Below are 14,241 nucleotides of genomic sequence, written 5' to 3'. Positions count from 1 at the left end.
ACTCTCTGTCTGCCTCTCTGCCTACTTGTGATCTCTGTCAAATAAATAAATAAAATCTTTTAAAAAATAATAAAAATAAAAGGGACAGAATTCTCAGGAGAGAGATTTTCCTGAGGGGAACCACCTTTGAAACCACCCATTACCAGGAGAAAACATCAGCCCTCTCACTGTAGCTGTTTGGTGCATGTTTGATGAGTTCTCATTACCTGAGAAGGGAGGCCAGGCTGGTCTGGAATAGACTAATCTGACCACATTCCACCATCTTTAAACTGTCATAGTCTCAGCACTTCTGCAAGGCACGCAACATCTCAGTGTAATGTCCCTACAACTTCCAACAGAAAATTTCTTTACTCCCATTCCTGCAGAGTGTAGTTAATTTTATTGAAAGGATCCTAGAGCTCTCTGCACAGCAGGGAGCCTGCTTCCTCCTCTCTCTCTGCCTGCCTCTCTACCTACTTGTGATCTCTGTCTGTCAAATAAATAAATAAAATCTTAAAAAAAAAAAAAAAAGAAAAAGAAAAAGAAAAGAAAGAAAGAAAGAAAGGAGCCCAGAATGGTAGGTTCAGATGCTAGGGTCACTGCGATATCCCCTGCCCAGTACTCTATGATCCCTTCCAGTATCACTTGTGGGTATTGTTTGGGTCTGGGTAAAGCAGGTCAAGTCAGAAGTGAACAAGACTTTTAGCTTCAGGAAGATCATAGTGGTGAAGAACAGATACATTTCTTCTGTTTTTTTTGAAATTAGTTACCAAGCCTATTGAGAGATAACAGTGGGGAATAAATCACCAATAGCTTCTGGCCATCTTTGATTATTTTAGAGAATGAGTATTAAAGCAAAATCACTAACATCTTATCTAATTTTAGGAAGTTACATTTCCTGACACAATTGCATATTTATGGGCTTCCAAACTCACATTCCTTGGGATTTTCCCAAGGAGAATACTATGCAAGCTTCAATGTTTGTTCAAGGAATGATTTAATAATAATGTCCAAACAGATTAAGGATCTCTCTGCCCAAGAGGTCAAGTAGGATCAGATCCATCAGTTTCATAGGAAGATATAGGAGTCCAGCACAAGCTGAAGAGCATTACTCTTTGTTTCTACTTCTGGAAGGTTGTCTTCTACCCAACATTCCAGTTGGTCTCTATGAGCCTGTGGGTCCTAAGGCACCAACTGCATTAAGAGCTGTGTATCATCAAGAGGTATTAGACTAGGGGCGCCTGGGTGGCTCAGTGGGTTAAAGCCTCTGCCTTCAGCTCAGGTCATGACCCCAGGGTCCTGGGATCGAGCCCCACATGGGGCTCTCTGCTCGGCCTCTCTCTCTGCCTGCCTCTCTGTCTACTTGTGATCTCTCTCCATCAAATAAATAAATAAAATCTTAAAAAAAAAAAAAAAAGAGGTATTAGACTAGAAAATGGGACGCAGAAAGAGAAGGGAGCAATCCCACATGGTTAAGATGCATTTCTTTATAGAGGGCTTTGTTTAGAGCACAGGAAGGGAGTGTACATGCTTTTCAGGAACCCAGGTGTCAGTTGCTAAACTCTCACACAGCTGTCCTGCTTCCCAGCAAGAAAATATCTGCCCCTAAATGGCCAGTCTGAATTGCCTGAGAAAGAGGTGGTGGAAGGAGAAAGGTAGGAGAAAGGTCTCTTGAAGCAGGTTGACAAGGGGAGAGGCAGTGTTGGTGGTAGGATTCTGAGGTTCAGCGGGAAGTATGGATCTTGGTAAGAAAGAGGTCTTATTTTCAGACAGAAGAGAACAAAGAGTGGGGAAAAACATGGATAGTAAACAGTAGCAGTAGACTCTATCATGTTTTCCATGCATAATTCATTGGAAGTAGACTTTGCCTCACCCAGCAGAGGCTACTCTATCAGCAGGCTTCACCCACAGGGATGACCTTGGTTTATATGAGCACCTGGGCCTACCAGACCAAATCTGATCCTCAGAATGTGCCAGAAACTCCAAGATTTTTATGCTTGACCAGAGTATCCATGTCATTTCTATAGGGATGCAGAACATCCTCCTGCCCTTCGTGGTGATGAACAGGATACATTGGGAGGTAAATTGAAACTTGCTAGTAGCCTAGGTGGTGTCCAGCCATGAAGATTATACCTAGTATCTCAGAATTATGAGGGAAATGGCTGGCTCTATCAGTATACGCCAAGTGATGTCGAGAGACGCGCTACACCCTTATTCAGAGAGTTTGGAACTATGGGTCTTCAGGGCAGTTTATAATACTGTACCGAGATTCTTAAAAAATTGGCCCCACAAGATGGGCCTGCTTATTCAGGCCAAAAAGCTATAACAAAGGGCTGTTGGCTTCTCACAGTATCTTACAGGAGTTGATCATGGCAGTCAATTTCCCTACCTTCCTGCATAAAATTACAAGGGGAAGTGGACAGCGCCTACCTTAGCATCTGGGAGACATTTATTTGCATGTATGAATGTCGCTTGGAGAAAATGTACTGAAATACTCAACAGGTACCATTATATATAGGAAATATATAAGATCAGTGATCTCTAAAAGTTCCTCTAATATGAACACCTATTTATACACTTAATTCCTTTTTTAAAAACTTCCCGTTTATCTAAACTTAAACAAAAACAGTTTACCCATTTCTCCCACCACCACCGATCCCCCCAACCCTGCCTCTGGCAACCACCAGTCTGTTCTCTGCGTCTATGAGCTTGTTCCACATGTAAGAGAGATCATATGGTATTTGTCGTTCTCTGTCTGACCTATTTCACTTAGCGTAATGTTCTCAGGGTTCATCCATGTTGTCACAAATTACAAGACTTCATTCTTTTTTATGGCTGAATACTACCCTCTCTCCGTCCCTCTCTCTATAGATATAGACACAGATACAGAGATCTATTCATATATATGTCACAATTTCTTGATCCATTCATCCACCAATGTACACATAGGCTGTTTCCCTATCTTGGAATGTGGATAATAATGTCAGTAATGCTGTGATGAACATGACGATGGGTTTATCTTTTCAAGTGAGTGTTTTCATTTTCTCTGGATAAAAATTCAGAAGAAGAAATGCTGGATCATATGGTACTTCTATTTTTCATTTTTTGAGGAAACTCCATACTGTTTGCCCCAGTGGCTGCACTAATTTACCTTCCCACCAACAATGCACAAGTGTTCCTTTCCTCCACACCCTTGCCAACCCTTGTTGTTTCTTGTATTTTTGATACCAGCCATTCTGACAGGTATGAGGTGATACTGTGGTTTTGATTTGCCTTTCCCTGATGATTAGTGATGCTGACTATCTTTTCATGTACCTGTTGGCCGTCTGTATGTCTTCTTTGGAAAATGTCTATTCAGAGCTTCTGCCCAATTTTTTAATCAGTTTTTGATTTTGTATGAATTCTTTATATATTTTGGGTATTAGCTCCTCAATGGATATATGATTTGCAAATATTTTCTCCAATTCAGTAGGTTGCCTTTACATTTTGTTGATTTCCTTGGCTCTGCAGAAGCTTTTTAGTTTCTTCTAGGAGTTTTATGACTTCGGGTCATACAGTCAAATATTTAATACACTCAGGGTAAATTTTTATGTATCACGGAAGACAAGGGTCCAGTTTCATTCTGTTGCATATGGCTCTCCAGTTTTTCCAATGCCATGTATTGAAGAGACTGTCCTTTCCCATTTGTACATTCTCAGCTCCCTCGTTGTAATTAATTGGTCATATGCTCATAGATTTATTTCTGGGCTTTCTCTTCTGTTCCACTGATCTATGTGTCTTCCTTTAAGCCAATGCCTTACTGTTTTAATTACTATAGTTTTATAATATAGTTTGAGATCATGAGGCAGCTTCACTTTTCTTTCTCAAGAATGTTTTGTCTATTCAGAGTCTTTTGCAGTTCTTTTTTTTAATCTAATGTTATTTATTTATTTGACAGAGACAACAAGTAGGCAGAGAGGCAGGCGGTGGCAGGGGGGAAGCAGGCTCCCCACTGAGCAGAGAACCCAACACGGGGCTCGATCCCAGGACCCTGAGATCACAACCTGAGCTGAAGGTAGAGGCTTAACCCAGTGAGCCACCCAGATGCCTGGTCTTTTTCAGTTCTATACAAATTTTAGGATTGTTCATTCTATTTTTGTGAAATCTTTTATATCTGAATTTTTAAAATATTTATTAACCTAAATAGGTCTCTAATTGGTAAAATTTCAAGCAATGTAGTAAAGCAAAGGAAAAATTGGTTAATTTTTAGACATAGTACAGTAACAGTCTTTTGGACAGTTGATTGTTATTTTGAATATTCACATACACATCCACATTTACATCTGTCTACACCAAACTTATAAAGGATATATACACAACCATGTTTCTATCCTGCCCTTTGCCCAAGTAGGTGGGCTTTGTAACTAGAGGAATGGTCTAGTTCTTAGCCTTGGAGGTAGCAGGAAATACCTTGGCAAAAGACAAAAAGAAAAGAAAACTTTTGTTCTTCTAGATGGACTTCTCTCCAACAAATGTAGAGCAGTATCACCAGGGAGGCAAAATAAAAATACAGATCTCAGAGCCCCACCCCTACATATTTCTGATTCAACAGCTAATTCGTGTCATTATAAGCCTATAGAGAACTCTCTTTTCCAATGGTTCCCAAACTTTACATGTATCAGAATCACCAGCAGGACTTGTAAAACACAGCATGCTGGGCCCAATCCATTTCTGATCCATAGGTCTAAGGCGGGACTGAGGAATTTGTATTCCTGACAAGTTCCCTGGTGGTGCTCATACTAGTAGTCTGAGAACTACATTTTGAGAACCATAGCTCCGTTTAAATCGTGAATCAGCTCTCCTAATTTTTGCCTATATGCTAAGGGATTAGGGCTCTGATTCAACAGGTGTCACTCCAAGATTTGAATTTGTAGTAAATCTCCCAGGTGTTCCCAATGCAAGTGCTCTGCTGAGAAACACCTACTTAGGTCTTTTTAAAATTATTATACTTACAATATTAACTCCTTGGTACAGCCTGTGCATATTTGTGATGCCAAAAATAGTTATAGTAGCAGAGCCCTGTTGCAGATTATACCTACTGTCAGAAGCCCTACAAAAATCTGACTTCCTCCCTGCTCCTCATCCCTGCTTACTTAAAATTGCATATTTCATGCCTCGCCCGGAAGACCGGAATGATTTTGAGTGAGACTCCCCCAGTTCCACAGTTACTGCCAAATAACTAAATCTATCTAAAGAAACTAGTTGGAATCTCTGTTGGCATAGCACCAACATTGTTTTCAGGCTTAGCCCTTGAAGGGTAGATGGCGGGCAAATAATCATTGGACCCCACAGAGAAGACAGCATTTGGGGAGTTGACTACTGAGCCATGCTAGTACCTAACGTCAACCAAGCCAGAAAGCATATCTTTAAGAGTAAAGCAGTCTTTTCTTGCTTACATGTCAGGTGGCTGGCACATATTTCCTTATTCCTCTCCTTCGAGTAATAAGGCATCCAACTATGTGGACTACAGTTGGGCACATGCAAATCTTCCAGGTCTCATTTATGGGAAGAAAGCAGAAATCTGGTAGAGGGAACTCTGTTGGGGAGTGTAGGGGCTCCAGTAATGGCAGAAGCAGCAGCTGTGGCTACTTAGCAAGAAAGCTTTGGGTTCATTGTTGGAGAGTTGGGCCATTGGGTTGGCCGCCATTAAACCAACTGGTCGTCTCTCAGTGGAGGCCTTCCTACATTGTTCTCTAAAGTAAAATAAGTACTATTCCTTGTCCCTGCAAAATCTGGGTTAGTGCCAAGCCATCACACGGCTACTACCTGATCACTTTCAGCCAGTGGGATGCGAATTCAAAATGGGGGGCCTCAAGTAAAGGATTTTATCTGAGGTCTTGACAATCAATGTATAACCAAGCTGACCAACCACCCTCTGCCAAACTAAACGCATGTTAAAGAACATTTAATAAATGCACAAGCCCATTCAATGGGTTCACAAATTTATCTGCTCTGTCCTCTGAGAAGGAAGCATAGAGTTTGAATCCTAGCTCTGCGCCTCACTAATAATGGCTTTGGTCACGCTGAACTCCATTGAGCCTCCACCTCATCGCCTGACAAATAAATAATGTCAGTACCTTCCCCTCAGGATGTTGGGAGGGTTAGGAGAGGTAGTAAATGTAAAGCACCAATAAGAATATCTGGAATTTGGGACGCCTGGGTGGCTCAGTTGGTTAAGCAGCTGCCTTCGGCTCAGGTCATGATCCCAGCGTCCTGGGATCGAGTCCCACATCGGGCTCCTTGCTCCGCAGGGCGCCTGCTTCTCCCTCTGACTCTGCCTGCCACGCTGCCTGTGCTCGCTCTTGCTCTCTCTCTCTCTCTCTCTGACAAATAAATAAATAAAATCTTAAAAAAAAAAAGAATATCTGGAATTTAATAACCATTCAGTAAATATAGTACTTATTAACTCGAATTTTTTCTATAAATGGCACCTCTTTACAGAGACTTTTCCTGAATTATTACTAACAGCCCCCAGGCAGGAAAGCTCATAAGGGACTCTGTAAATGACGCACACTGACGTGTGGCACACTGTCAGGCAACTCACTGTCAGGCAACTCACTGTTATATGAAGCGAAGCAGAGTGGGAAAGTTACACTGCCTCATTCTCCTCACTTAAATACAAATACAGTTATCTGTGCCTCCTCTCTGAGAATCCTAAAAACTGGAAAACCCCGGTAACCACAGGCTGTAAGAGGTAGAAGTGACTTAACTAGAAATCGGGGAAGTCTCAATCTGAAGTCTTCTGGGAAGACCTAAATATTCCCAGCCTTCCCTCTCTAGGGGCTTTCCTTACATCCCTGACTTGTTTGTGGAAACTCAATGGTGGCTTTGCCCGTTCGGCTACATGATGTATCCCTTTGAAATTTCCACTCAGAGGGGCGCCGAGGTGGCTCAGTCAGTTGAGAGTCAGACTCTTGATTTTGGCTCAGGTCATGATCTCACGGTCCTGGGATGGAGCCCTGAGTGGGGCTCTGCATTCAGCGAGGAGTCTGCTTGAGGATTCTCTTTTTCCTTTTCCCTCTGCCCCTCCCCCACTCACATGCACTCCTGCCCCTGCTCTCTCTCCCTCTCTCTCTAAAAAGTGAATAAATAAATCTCAAGAGAAAAAAAAGACATTTCTACTGAGGGTCTGACATCAATTATTTACCAAGCTCCTAGGTGACACTATGACATCATCACCAGGTATGCCAAACACCAACACAGGAATAGTGATTACAGGAAGTGATTGATTTGACTGTGCCTAGAAATGGACGTCCCCTTTCCAATCGATACTACGGGTAATGATTTTTTTTTTCCTCATTTAAAATTACCAATGAGTTTCTCTCGATTCTACTTGCTCAATTCCACTGTGGATTATTCTGAGAAGCTTTTCTCATGTAAGCATAAGTGTGAAATACCTTGGTAGAGCAGTCTTGCTACATGACCTTCAAATAACTTAACTCAAAGGACAATAGGGTGTTTACTAATAAGAATTGCAAATTCTTGGAGAGTTAAGTTGGATGAGAGCAATAGCAGCCTGTCTCCTCCTGGAAAATTCCTGGTGAATTGACATCATCTAAATCTGCCCAGCCAGCTGTCTGTGGATAACTCAGAGACCCTAAGGCATTGTGGGTAGTAAGCTTGTATTAAGTAATTATCTGGAATTGAGCCTATTTTAAATCGTATTTGCACTGCCACTTTTATTCATCTATTTCTGTTGACATGAGCATTTTAGGTTTCATCTTTTATTTTTTCACTTCATATACACTTTGGGATGAATGGCTTTGGGAGCAACAGTTATACTGCAGGCCTAAAGGAATCCTCATTTCTCATTATATACTTCACTCATTTTGATAGTGTAAATCCTTGCTCCTTAAATCATTTCCCTAACAGGTGCCTAATTTCTTGTACCAGTCACTGACATGTGAACAACACTGCCACCCTCAGGGAGTCCTGGAAAATGCCTTTCAACATGAAAAGTTATTTACATTGCTATGAGGCTGGGGAACCCGCAAGAAATAAATGAAACAATATTTGTTTGAGTTGCAAGCTGGAAAGAAAGGACTACATTGTTGAGATGGCCCAACAATTATGAGAAGGGAATTTTAGTTGTTTTAACAACAGCTAAATGAAAGCAGGCATTTTATGAGAACTTTTGGGGGTTTCCAGGAGAGTGGGATCAATGCATCCCCTCCAAATACTTGAGCAGCGACTCACTGATGAAATGTCAGCTGGTCACAGTCTGCTCATTGTGTGACACCCTTGCCTGAGATACATGGTTCACTGCGGAAGTCCCTTTTGTCATCAAGGTCACTTTGAGATCCCCCCGCCCCGGTTTTCTTTTGTGGTTGAATGTCACCAGTGTTCTGATGACCACATGTTGGTATGTGATCAAAAGACATTTTTAACCCACTCAGTTGGGTTGCAAATTAACAGCAGCCCAGAGAAGCACAGAAGAAAAATCTCTTTAGAGAAAAATCTTGATATTCAAAATCTGGAGGAAGGGCTCTTCTCTTTGATGTCTGAGCTGCTCAAGACTCCAATACCCAAAGAAGGCTCTTGAGCTCTGTAACAGGCATCCTTTCAGGCTGGCTTTAGCAAAATGAGATGATATCCATTAAGCAAGTTGGGCCAGTTTCCATGTCCTCAGAGGACCAGACACAGTGTCCAGGAAAGCAGATTACCAGCATTTCCCCTTGCCACACACCACTTGCTCCCCTTCTCTTTCTACTACAATGGAAAACATGAAATATTTAGGCAAGGCCAGGGTAGGAATCTGCCTACCAGGCTTAGCCCACACCCGCCTTCAGTTCTGCCCTGAACATTATACCAGTAAAGAGGATGAGCTTTTATTTTTACCACTTAGTTACACTATTGTCAAAGATTTTGTTTATCAAGCTATACTTGAGTGATATTTTCTCCTCTTCTGATACATCAAAGACTAATAGAAATTCCAAGTAAAGCTTCTGTTCTGTCTAGCTCCTACAGCATTATCATAGGTAAACATATACTCTCTTTCATCTTTTGGTTTTAAAACTGCCTTTATTGCACCCAAGAAGTCCAGAAAGCCCAGACTGCTATAAGCTACCAGAAGTCATGAATTCTTTTTTAGCTTCTTAGTCATGAAGTCTTATCAGCACCATTCTTGAAAGCAAGTTTTATGTCAGCATAAGGAAAACCAAAGACCCCAGAGTCCTAATGTACTGGGAAGGGAATTTTGGGAAGGCAGTGAAGGAAGTAATGTTCCATTACTGAGGCAGAGATAAAGGGACAGAGGACTAAAGACCTCACTAGCTACACTTTCATTACAGGACATTTTACTTCACAGATCTTAATCTCAGTTGAAATGGGTATTTAGAAAGTCATGACAGTATCGGTGCCTAGAACAGTGCCTGACACATAATCAGTGCTCAATAAAGATTTACAGGTGGATAAATGAGGGACGGGGAGGCGAGAGAGAAGAGTGATTTTGGTTCTTACATTTGCTGCTCTAAATTTGCCATAATAGAAAAATAATAAACTTTGTTTTAGAAAAGCAAACAAGAAAGAAAATAATGTGGCTGTTTAATTAGCAAGACAATCCAGTGCCCGGGCAGCAGGGCATTAAAATGACTTTCCCAAAGCAGAGGCTCAGCCCTATGCAGCAGTGAGCTCGGGCAACCCAGCCAGATAATCGTTATTTGTCTTTAATCATTTTTTTAATCTTTGGAAATCACTGATGCTCTCATGAAAAAGTATGTTGCAAAGCTATTAGAGAACAGAATAAAATCTTATAATGCCCAATAATTAGCTTGAAATATGTCTTATACAGCATTTTAGCTAAAGAATTAAGCATCATTCAGGAGAATTATAGCATGCAATAATGCTTAGAGTTGCAAAACAAAATGACACAGTGAAGAAAAAAAGTTTCTTTCTTCCTTTATTACATTTGGCTCAGCATATATATTGAATGCCTGATGTGTTTCCTTATCCTAATGATCACACTGAATTCCCTCAGATCTGAAGTCTTGCATTTTAAATGAAACTGACTGAAGTTTCTTCACTCAGTTATCTATGTTGAGAATGACAACGTGTCCTGTCTGTTGAGTGCTGAGTAGAACATGCATCTCACAGGTGCCCTGCTCGCGTGAAGCCGAAAATGGAGATTACTTGTTAATTGACATCTGGGTCAACACAAGCAAATGAATGCACCCAGAAAAGTGAGGCAGAATGCTCTAGATTACAGAAAATAAGGTCTGTAAAAGTGGTTCATATGGATTAGCTGTTGTGTTGTTATTATAAAGCCCCTCAACCAATGATCATTGTGGAAGTGAGAAAGAGTATCCGAAAGAGAGAAAATGCATAGACTTAGGGCCAAATGTTAACTTTGTTCTCTTTGATAGCTGTCTTCCTTCCTTCCTTTCTTCCTTCCTTCCTTTCATTCATTCCTCCACCCATCTAGTCAATCACATCATTCTTTTGTAAATTCTGCAGGCTTTTATGGCACAGTACAGTGAGTTGTGTTTGAGGGACAGAATGACGGTGCACTTCAGCTTTTCCCTTCCTTATCAGAGATGGAGATTCCAGCTGCTACCAAGAAACCAGATTTGGATAATAAAAAAAAAGAAAGAAAGAAACCAGATTTGGGGTGCTGATCCATTTCTGAAAATGAATTGCAGCAGACTATTCTTTTGTGAACTCTCAGTCTAGGATCTGTGAGGCTTTCCTCTACAAAAAATATTAATAATTTACTTTTAGTCCCCAAAATGTATTGTGTTTAAGGTACTTCTTAGGCTATATCTTAGACTGTAGGATATAAATGGTTAAAAACCCCGTGACTGACTTTGCGGTCCCTTCGAAATTGACATCCGACCCCTTCTCTATCCAACTGCCCAAACGCCTACTGACTCTCCGTGACCACACAACAAGGGAAGAGGCAAGCTGCTGCTGCTGTGAGTCAAACGCCTTTGGACTTTCCCCAGATGGGCAACTTGTCACTCCTGCCGGAGGTTCAGACGCCACTGGGAAATGCAAGAGGAGCTCAAAAGCACCACTCACCCCTCAGCTGGGAGCCTCAGTAATTTTAGCTGCACTGTGAATTTGCCCATGACAGTATTTGAGTTCTCCAGCCCGCACATTTTATCAGATGAAACCAAGCCTTAAAAGAACTACGAGTTCATCTTCATGGACTGTCTATGTCAGCTGCTCCGGGACAGTCTATGGATCTTTCTGTTCTTACACTATTCTAAATGACCATTATTTCTCATATGCGTTCTTCATCCTGAAAATAGAATACATTTTCTCCTACCTCTCTATTTGTATATGGCAGAGCTGTATTTGACCATTTGGAGTGGTCCACTATCCTAACATGCACAATATTGAGGAAAATTGGAAAGCTTTTCAGATTTATAGGTGTTAGAGCAATATGATGACAGAACTTCAGAAATAGCCTCTCTTCATTTATGGGGCTCAAGATGGAATTAGTTTTCAGAGCTGTGACACAGATTGGCTTTTATGAGGAGACATATGGTCTTGAAGAAGAAATATTGACCGAGGTGAAGACAAGGTCAGTATTTACACCAAAGAAATATGCCTGAGGATATATATCTCTGTGGTGTTTTCTTCATTCAAGAGTGTGACAATAATACCATAATTGTGGGTTTGGTTTCCTTTTGGCTATATTGAGCTCAAGGACTGAAGGACAGGGAGGAAGAGGAGAGGGAAGAGGAAGGAGGATGAGTTTCCACAGATTCTATATATTCAAGGCAGTGGTTGATAATATATGCCTCATAGTTACCCATTGAATCAATGTGTATTTATAGCATCTACTCTGTGCCAGGCCCTATGCTAGGTTCTAGAGATAAAACCGTGAATGAAGTAGACATAACTTCTATTTCTTATGAAAGGATCAGCATCGTGAGGAAGAAAAACATAGAACAAATTAGAATTAGGAGGCTAATTATGAGAAAGGAAGTGTAGGTGGCTCCTGTAGGAATATCTGATGTGAGTCCTGACCTGGTTGACAGGGGGAGGCAGAGAAAGGTTGGGGGTGGGGAGGTTGATAGGAAACCTCTTTGTATAGAACTGAAGTTATAGTTGAGGTACAAAGAGCAAGTCACAGTTCAGCCAGGCAAAAAGGTGGGTTAAGTCTGGGAGTGATGGAGAAAGAAAGAAAAGTCTCCAAAGATGGAGAAAGATGAGGCAGCATGCTCTCCTAGTCCTTTAGTCTAGTACAGGCGTCAGCATACTTGTCTGTAGGCCAAATCAATCCTGCCCTATTTTTATAAATAAAGTTTTATTGGAACCCAGCCATGCCTCCTATTCACTCACGTATGACCTAAGGCCATTTTCCTACTACAGTACCGGAGCTGAGAATTTGCAAAAGAGACTGCGTGTGGCCTGTAAAACCTAAGATATTTATGACATGGCCTTCCACCCCACCCCAGCCCCAAAACCGCCCACCTTTAGTCTAGAGTAAGTCAGTGTCAGTAAAACTAGATGCTGTAACAAACCACTCTAAAATCTCAGATCCTTATCTGATAAATGTTTTCATCTCCTATCATAGCTCTTTGAGCAGCTGAGCTGGTAGCTCCTGTCTGAGCAGTGAAGCCTCAGAGGCACCATCTTAAGGTCCTGCCATCTGCTCTCCACGGGTCCTGCATTCCCAGCTATGCAGATGGGGAGCTCCTTTCCCACCCCAAATTGCAGCAGTCCCCAAACTGCAGAAGATTCACCAAGCCTTATCCCATAAGAAAGGTAATTGAAACCCTCGAAATCATTTTTCTACCATTCCACTAGCTTCTTCCTATTTGCAACCATCTTTTCAAGTATACATTGGCCTAGAGGAAAATCAGGTCCCCTTCACCCAGATTTGCTGTTTTGTGAACTAAAATAATTGCTTTCCCAAATCCTCTGCCCTTCCTCGATCCAGAAAAGATGTCAACTGAAGCCCAGAAAAAATTTTAAATGTTTGTAAATGGACACACACACACACACACACACACACAAAGGACACAGCTGGAATAATAAGACGCAGCTCATCACATGTGCCCAACACCCTGTCTTTACCCCCATCCTAAGGTTATTTTTTTTTATCTGCTTCAGAGTCCATTTTGAGCTCTGTTTCCTGCATCATTCGAAAGGAATGCTCCTGGCCTAACATCTCCTTAGTCTGGAGGACAAAAAGTTTTTCCCAAGTCAGGAAAACACATTGAAAACCAAAAAAAGGAAAGATCAAGTAATGTGGAGAGATAACAACAATTTCAAAAAGTAAGAAAAATGGGAAGGGATAGGCCAAACAGATATTCAAAGATGTTGTGGAATTATGGCATGGTACTGACACAAGAATACATAGACATCAATTGAATAAAACATAAAAGCAAGACTTTAATATTTGCAACATAATTCAATGAGAAAAGGGAAGATCATAAAATAAGTTATAGTGGTATAAATCATTAGCAATTTGGAGGCAAATATTCTCTTACCGTGTGTGCGCACGCGCACACACACACACACACACACACACATACACACACACCGGGAGAGTGTAGTGATTAAGAAAGCAGCATCTATAGTCAGCAAGTCCGGGATTAAATCCCAGATCTAATTTATTTAGCTGTGTTATTTAATCTTGCAAATTGCACAATCTCTTTGTGCCCAGTTTTCCTTATATTACACAGAGGAAGTGATAATAATATTTACTTTACAGGGTTGTTATGAGGACTGAGTGAATCAAAACATGTAAAGCATTTAGAACAGTTTCTAACACACAGTAAGCACTCAGTATATGTTAATCATTGTAATGGAGGGAAAATCATAATAAAAAAGTCACTTCATTTCAATATATTCTACTAAATTAATTCTACATTTATTTCTTTATATACTATGAATAATACTCTGTGTAATTAAAAAAAAAAAAATGACGAAGACATGACCCTGTCTTCAGAGAGGGGAGCTCGCAATCCTTCCTCATCTTATCCAAGGTGAGCTCTTGGGCAAAACAAGAGTTACCCAGCACAGCTTGAACATAGTGCAGACCTAATTTCTCGTTATGTCACTGGAAATACATCCCGCAATAAATTCATTTTGTTCTATATATATGTTGTCGTTCATCACTGCAGTACTCTACTTATGGGAAAACAGATTATGAATAGTGTAATAACTATGACTAATAATAAACAAGGCTATTTGTTTCTTGCTCTAAAGGAAATAAATCAGACTGAAGTTGCATTCCCTGCTCTACCCTCAACCCCCAAAAGTATATGC

General features: G+C 40.9%; 1 long non-coding RNA gene across 1 annotated transcript; it reads left to right on the top strand.

Annotated features, from left to right (window-relative positions):
• The first annotated feature begins 6,793 nt into the window (after positions 1 to 6,793).
• LOC309855497 lies at positions 6,794 to 13,551 on the top strand. Its single transcript, XR_014306836.1, has 3 exons — positions 6,794 to 7,295; positions 12,542 to 12,732; positions 13,081 to 13,551. It is a non-coding gene; the product is annotated as an uncharacterized lncRNA (long non-coding RNA).
• The last annotated feature ends 690 nt before the right edge of the window (positions 13,552 to 14,241 follow it).

This window comes from Mustela nivalis (genome assembly GCF_964662115.1).
Source record: "Mustela nivalis genome assembly, chromosome: 20".
NCBI classification, from domain to species: Eukaryota; Metazoa; Chordata; class Mammalia; order Carnivora; family Mustelidae; genus Mustela; species Mustela nivalis.
Note: the sequence above shows the minus strand (reverse complement) of the source record. Positions and strands in the feature narration are given on the sequence as shown.